We start from the raw sequence: 6,596 nt of genomic DNA, 5'->3' as shown, positions 1-6,596 counted from the left end.
AAGTCCAGATAGAATGCTGAAGGTTGACCTTTGTCCGCTGCTCTTCATTGTTAGCTTTACCCCCCCCCCCCCCTCCTCGCTCTATTCTGAAATGTTTACAGGTTGAGGAGTTAAAGACAAAGCTAAAGCTCTCAATGAAGAGCAGCTGACAAAGTTCAACCTTCAGCATTCTATCTGGACTTCACACACACCACTCAAACGAGGAACAAATTTAGCAACATATTTGGATTCATCAAGTTAAGAACATTAATGTTTTGATCTTTGGAGAAACATTGTCTGACCGTGTGACTTTAGACAGCGGCATTGGTTTCGCCATATCTGGAAGGAATCGTTGGCAGAAGCGAAGCTGTCTTGCGAAACACAACTTGAAACAAAAACAAACTATTTTCTGTCTTCTCTCAGATTTAGTCATAAAAATAAGATAAACAGCTGTTCTTAGAAATACGTCAAGAAATGTCAATGGCATCTTCCAATAAAAGCAATGTTTTGACTTCTGTGTTTTCTGCACGCTTCTCCCAATGCTTGATCCATCTCAACATCTGAGCTCAATCAAGGTGCACCTATTGTTCTCTAATACTTCTCTGAAACTTCCTTATCTCTTCTGCTTCAGCTAGCCACAGCATATATCCCTCCTGCTTAAGTTGTGTTTAAAATTCTACTAAAATGTTTCTTCTCCCTGTCTTTATTACAGGACAACACACGGACTAAATTACAGTAGGCCTTCTACAGAGACCGTCATTAACATCCATACAGTTTAATGCAATTACAAAACGAATGCTGCATTTGTCAGACAGACTACTGAACAGTTTAATCATCTATGAGGCGTAATTTATTTCATTGCAGGATATTGCTATGTGTTTCTGTTATTTTGTCCACTTGTGTTATATGTGCCCGAAGATCAAGATTGAAAACACAAAAGCTTTAATCTACTGACTATGTCTGGCAAATATTTTAACATCACTTCAGAGATAAGAAGCCCAGTGAAGAGGGTAATTACATAATGGTGGGAAGCCAGCTCCATGATGACACAATAACACAAACCAGTTAACTTGGCTGACCTGGTGACTGGTACCTCTAATGAGGGAGCAAAAGCGCTGTCTAAAAAGATACAATGACGCTTTTTGTTTCTATCATTATGATCAAGTCTTTGTGTCTGTAGCTGACTTAAAGAAACTTTATGTCAACCGGCAGGAATACTTTGCAAATATTGTTGGAAGACAGGTTATCTGGTCTACTTAGCCAGTAATACAAAGAGAAGAAGAGAGGACAATAAACAGATGTTTCTGAAGACAAAAGTGATTCATGTGCAACATTTGAGACAAGGAGAAATGTGATAGAGAAGAAAGATACAGTCATGTCTGTCCTACAAGATGCAGGCAATCATTGCCTACATTTATTAGCAAGTTTGCTAATGACTGGGAATGCATCATCAAGGGTTCATATAATGTGTGTTATTATGACTTCTGACAGTTGGAAAAGACCTTCAACTGTGGGAAAGCATAGTTCAGAAAAAGGTGCTCTGGAGTCGTCAAACTATTCCCCAATCAACAGCTGGCGGTTAAGATTAAGATTTTCATTTTGAACTGGGAGGAATCCAAACTATACGCATTCTGAAGTACGTCTCAGTCGCTTCTCTAGTAGTGACCTCAATACCCTGAGCATCCAGTCACATGGCACCAGGCCCTGCATCAACGCTGCAGTGCTGGTATGGCAAACATTTGTTTCCTCTCATGCACCACCCCAAAACGCCAATTAAGAAGAAACGCAGGCTTCCTCAAAACTCTGAGAAAGGCCCATTAACTTACCGCAGGCACAGAGTGTTGGGGAGATGAGAGGATGAAGAGAAAAGGAGAGAGAGAGAGAGAGAGAGAGACTATAAAAAAAAATGGTGGAGGAAAGAGGGGAAAAAAGGTTGCAGATGGAGAAACATGAAGCGCATTGTTTGGAAGTGAGCTCATAGAAGAGTTGCTCACTTGCGTTTTATAATCCGGGCCGTGTATGTTAACAGTTAGCTGACGTACATCCACCCATGGGATGGATTGTGGCCCTTTCCCTCTCATGTACACCTCTGCTGCTTTTCTGATTACGTTCGTGAAATCTGAGGCTGCAACTGTGTTACGATTCAAACTATACCGGCTTTATAGCCTTTAGATGATGTTGGACATGAATCCATATTTTACATGTCCCATAATCATGTGGTCTTGCACATTAATAAACAGCTAGATTTAGCCATGCAGGCTTATTTTCATCTGCAGTCCGTTGCAAGTCCTAACTATCAATTATGAACCGGGGCAATACTTTTACACTTAATACTTTTATTAAAACCAGAATTCACTGAGCAATAATTAACCTCAATAATTCATACCATTACATGATTAACTGCTAACGACATCTGCTATGAACATTCTGACATGTGCCAGGCAAAAGTAAGCTATTAACGTATATAATTAATTAATACTTGGTACGAGGCTATTGTCTTTAAATGTAACAATATTGGAATGATATTTGACTGCTTGGTTTCTGTGCTACCAACTCCATGCATGAGGGCACACACACACACACACACACACACACACACACACACTCACACACACGCAAAACATAATCACACCATCTAATGACTCAATCCTGTACATCCAAGTCATGGAACAGAAGTCATTAAACAGAGCAAGCTTAATTACAGAGGAGGACAAGGGTGGGAGACAAACCCGCGAAGGTTCCCAATAGTCATTCCGCACATGGTTCATCATTCCGCTGCATTATCTAACCCAGCAGTCACAGCAATAGTAACAGCCAAGAGTACTTAAATATCAGACGCACACAAGAAGCAGGTATGTATGTGGCATATGGATGAACGTGTGTGTGTGTGTGTGTGTGTTTACTCAGGGCCCGCTGGAGAATGCAGCCAGAGTGTCTGAGGCACGCAGACCAGCACATGAGGTTAAGGGGTTTAGAGTTCCACATAATTCTCCACTTAGTATTGTCCACAGGGAGAGCGAACACTTCAGAACAAAACAGTGGCTGCTCTGGTTCAAGGTTAAGGCTCCAGCATCAGCCCGAGATGGTAATAAACTTACCAGTGTGGACAACGTGGGGAAACTGAATATTAGATAAGCAAACTTGCCTTAAGTGCATTCAAATATCTGCTAAAAGCTTCTGATGTGCAGAAATCAACAATGTTCTTTATGTTGATTCTCAGCTGGCGTGTTAGAAGCAAGGAAACAGAGAGACTGACCCGGAGGTCATGAAACACATTTGATGATGAAATACGCTATATGTGCACGCTCACACACAAGCTCTCTCTCTTTAGCCAAATACTCGACCCGTAAACAGTCGGCTGTCAGCTCAGCTGTGTAACCATCTTCAAGCCGGGCGGGCGGAGACGGAGGGAGTCAAACCCGGCAGACCTATTGGAGCGCGACTGCAGGAACCATTTTGCCATGATGACAGAAACAAAAATAGGGCAACACAAACCAGGTGACTAAGCAGAACTCATTTCTCCACACGATAGACCGCGCTGTAGGCCCAGACAAAACTACGTGGTGCCAGAAATATGCAAACCTACGGAGAAGAGAAATGTATGGATGCCAGCCCAGAGTTAAAATTTCATACTTTGAGCAAAGAAGAGAGCCGGGTCAAATGCACAGAACTATTCATCACTTGGTCGGGGGATAAAATACCCCCCCGCTAATCATCTGTGGAAATTAAGAAGGCAAAAGAAAGCCCAGACAAATGAGCTCTGCTCTGAAATAACAACCTGTGCGTGTGGAGAGGAGAGGGTGCTAATCCAGTCATCTTCAGAATTTGCCTAAACTAATCATTGTGACCTGGAGTGCTGGAATAAAAGCTCAACTGTTTTATGTCCATTGTTTTATGAGTGAGCAGACTAGGGGAGCCAAACTCTTTCAGGACAGGGGAGAGAAAGCAGTAAAGAAAAGTGTGTGTGTGTGTAAGTATGAGTGGGAGGTTTGCACTTCTACAGTAATAGAAAGAGAAAGCCAGTATTCGGCTAATACTTTGGGTCTAATTTATAAGTTCAACCGCATGAACAGACAACACCTTAATAAGAGCAGGCAGAGAGGCTGTTTTTACTGACTATAAATGTTGTTGAGATGTTTTCTAGATGCCTGGGGAAAGACCCCATATGTCTGTATGCCCACTGGGGGGTAGAAACAGAAACAGATAGTATAGAAGAGTGACTCAGGCTGCGAGGCTCTGGGGCTGCAGCAGCAGAGCTGCTTCGGTTCTTCGTCGTGTTTAAGTGGATCCAGATGCAGCGAGCGAAGTGGGCCTCCTCTTATAGCGCTATGAAGAGGAGCTTAACACAACACAAAGGGACAGGACAAGCATAGCAGTACTGTACGGGCTGGACTGGTGAGGGGAACACAAACAAACCAGAACCCTTGTGTCAAATCATGAACTTTAATCCTGTAATCTGCACGGGGAGGCTCTCTGACCAAGAGCCATACATGACTGACATTTTTACAAAAAAAGACAGAGCTGGCAAACTAGGTAGCAGGTTGTCTGCAGAGAAAACAACAGCTGTGTCTGGAGCTGGGGCTGCCTGCTCGGGCATGGAGTGGGGAACAGGGGGTGGTTTTTTCTCTGTGTGTGCGTGTGAGTGTGAGTGTGTGTGTGTGCTTGGACCCGGGTGGCAAAGAGCTGCCACTTTGCATTCCGAACCCAACTTGGAGCTTCTCGGCATGCATGTGAGTGTTGTATGTACTGTCTGTGTACGATGGACAGATGACCAGCAAAGAGAAGAAAAAGGACATTTTAAACAATTTAGAAGTATATCTAGAATTGCAACTGATACATGGGTGGTCAAAACAGAAAAAGACAGTTCTGTAGATAATTATTTTCTTGTCAGAAACTGGGCCTCTCAGGCCGAGGTTTCATAACATTTTTGCAGACGCTGAAGGGAATCCAAAAAACAAAAAGCAGGGTGAGATTCAATGACTCAACAGGACTGTTTGTCCTAACTCTAACCTAACATATACCGACACGCTTACACTTTCAATTGTTCTGTGCAAAACACTTTGTACCTCATGAGTACGGAAAAGCTTTGGTTTAAGCATTTGGTATTTTTTTTTCCTTTTCAAATAAACTTCATTACAAGTGGAAGATCATTTCTCAATCTTAGCATTTAGATGTTTTTTTGCAGCAATTTAATTTATTATAAATGCTTCCAAATGTTTTATTTTTATACATCATCAAACCAGAAAATGGGTATGGTGCACGGCTTTAAATTTTACGGACTACAGAAGAACGGACATCCCTTCGTGAACATTATTTGTGTTTTTAACACAGTATATAAAGATATATAGGGCAAACAAAGGGAAGCTAAATATCAACCATCCATAACATACACAGTGTCATGACTTTGTCTTACATGAAGACAATAGTGGGCGATTGCAGTTAACTATTAAAAATGCACAAGACAAACCCATGTTACCATTCTGCACAACAAATACACATATGATCTCAACTCCTGCACTCTGAAAGCTGACAGTAGTCTTGTATACTGTAATATTTTGATGGCTCCATTGTTGCGTGCTGATTTACTTTAGCCTCATTCTGTCTCTAGTCCTCGCCATCTATGAAACTGTTCTGCGATACGTAAAATCCATATGAAATTTTTAAAAACTAGAGTGTCTCTATTTAATTGTCTTGCTATCAATGTCAAAAAGGAGAAAAAGAGGAAAGAGAAGGGAGAAAAGAGGGAGGGAGGGGGGGAGGGAATGGGATTGCACCAGTTATTTGAGGGAGGAATGCAAAAGAGGTCACATTCTTCACTCCACTGCTGTGGCTTGCCCTACGTTCAACTCTCTCGCTCTCTTTTTTCTCATAGTAAAAATATGCATTATTACTCAACACACCTCTGGTGCAACAGAACAAACACAAGCTCTTCACCAGAAAACAGAGTGGACCGGCTGAAGAGGCAAAGAGCACACGGAGAGAGGCTGTCGGCCGGTAATCTATTGATGTGGTCACACTGACCTGGCGAGTTACTATGTTATACAATAGCTACTTTCCATTCAGGAATTTTGTCACAGGAGAAAGAAAAGAGGTGTGAATAATGACGTTACGATGGCTTCAGTTTCAAGGTCCTGGTGTTGGGTTTACTGTGACACTTGGATAAAACTGAAATGTTATAAGCAGAGGTCAAACACCATAATGATTGTGCCTCCTCTTTGTAAACCACTCCTATGCAGACATGACTATAATCAGACAAAACACATTAATCTGGCTCTGGTTTTCTGTGGGATATGGATCATGTGTGTGTTTTGTACTACCTTGACTTAATCATTCAGAATATTTCAGATCTCGACATGAGAAAATACTGTGTATTTGTCATGCTTTGTCTGACCAGAATTAAGGTCCTTGTGGACTCTGATTACAGGAGTTAAAAACAAGGAACTTGTGAGACATGAACTACCTTGATTTATAAAAACAGCTGTTTTGACTGGCCATCAGCTAGGGTGGTAATAAAGAGGACTCTTTCCAGGTGGTCAAAACTTGATGAGAGGGGAAAAGACTTACTAATCAGCAAGGTGTCAGCCGGCAATGGACAAATGTCTGTGTGTCTCTCTCTC

General features: G+C 41.9%; 1 protein-coding gene across 2 annotated transcripts in view; it reads right to left on the bottom strand.

Moving 5' to 3' along the window:
- The window catches only part of abl1 (c-abl oncogene 1, non-receptor tyrosine kinase), a 25,852-nt gene that overhangs the window by 13,657 nt on the left and 5,599 nt on the right, over positions 1 to 6,596 (bottom strand). The window lies entirely within an intron of this gene.

This window comes from Anarrhichthys ocellatus, unplaced genomic scaffold (genome assembly GCF_004355925.1).
Source record: "Anarrhichthys ocellatus isolate YVR2014 unplaced genomic scaffold, GSC_Weel_1.0 scaffold23, whole genome shotgun sequence".
Taxonomy (NCBI): Eukaryota; Metazoa; Chordata; class Actinopteri; order Perciformes; family Anarhichadidae; genus Anarrhichthys; species Anarrhichthys ocellatus.
This window is presented reverse-complemented; position numbering and strand designations above follow the sequence as displayed.